The 1,120-nt window shown below is 41.4% G+C and overlaps 1 protein-coding gene across 1 annotated transcript in view; it reads right to left on the bottom strand.

Moving 5' to 3' along the window:
* Positions 1 to 1,120, bottom strand: part of NDRG3 (NDRG family member 3) — an 86,105-nt gene that overhangs the window by 45,663 nt on the left and 39,322 nt on the right. The gene's annotated exons all lie outside the window — the stretch shown is intronic.

The following is a 1,120-nucleotide window of genomic DNA, read 5'->3' as shown; positions in this document are numbered from 1 at the left end:
CAATACTGAAAGAACTTTAAAGGCGGTCCTTTTCTGGCAAGGTACTTCCTGACTTCAGGGACAAAGCATCAATGGAACCAATCTAGAAAAAGGATTCTCACTGTTCAGGCCTTCTTTTTGTACAACCAAAAGACTGGCAGCTGGTGTTTTATCTTTTCCCTTTAAGGCTTCGGGTTAGCACCTGTATAGATAAGGGCAGTCTTGATCATAAATCTGACAAAACAGTGGAGTTAGCCTAACCCTTCCTGCCTTAAATCCTGCTCTTTGCTTTTCTTCCTTACTAATAAATATCCTTTGTGGCATTTTCTTCCCAGAATAGGGCACATTTGTTTGCATTAAAACCTGTTCAGGCAGATATCCTTTCTCCTCCATGATTTTCTTAATGGTGTTTGGGAACTCATCTGCTGCTTCTTGGTTGGCAGTAGCTGCTTCTCCTGTTATCTTGGCATTTTTTAAGCCAAATCTCTTTCTAAAATTATCAAACCATCCTTTGCTGGCATTAAATTCTTCAGCTATAGATCCTTCACCTTCCTTTTGCTTTAAGTTGTCATATAAGGACTTTGCTTTTTCTTGAATCACATCAGAACCTATAGGTATGCCTTTCTTACATGCAACCCTGTGCCCACATATATTTTCAATAGAAGATAAAAACATATTTTGGGCCAGGTGCAGGGCCTCATGCCTGTAATCGTAGCACTCTGGGAGGCTGAGGTGGGAGGACTGCTTGAGCTCAGGAGTTTGAGACCAGCCTGAGCAAAAGTGAGACCCAGTCTCTACTACAAATAGAAAACTTAGTCAGGCATCATGGTGTGCACCTGTAGTCTCAGCTATTCAGGAGGCTGAGGCAGGAGGATCCCTTGAGCCTAGGAGTTTGAGGTTGCAGTGAGCTAAGATGATACCACTGCACCACTCTACCCAGGGCAACAGAGTGAGACTGTCTAAAAAAAAAAAAAAAATGTATTTTGAAAAAAGTGCAAGGTTTTGTACCTGTTGGCATAGCTGTAGTGACAGCTTCATCAATTTCCTTTTCTTTTTTTTTTTTTCACAATGGTCCTTACACTGGATTCATTTATCTAGAGACAGTGGGCAACCACAGCTACAGATCTCCATTTTACAGTAC

This window comes from Propithecus coquereli, unplaced genomic scaffold (genome assembly GCF_000956105.1).
Source record: "Propithecus coquereli isolate 6110/MARCELLA unplaced genomic scaffold, Pcoq_1.0 Scaffold590, whole genome shotgun sequence".
NCBI classification, from domain to species: Eukaryota; Metazoa; Chordata; class Mammalia; order Primates; family Indriidae; genus Propithecus; species Propithecus coquereli.
This window is presented reverse-complemented; position numbering and strand designations above follow the sequence as displayed.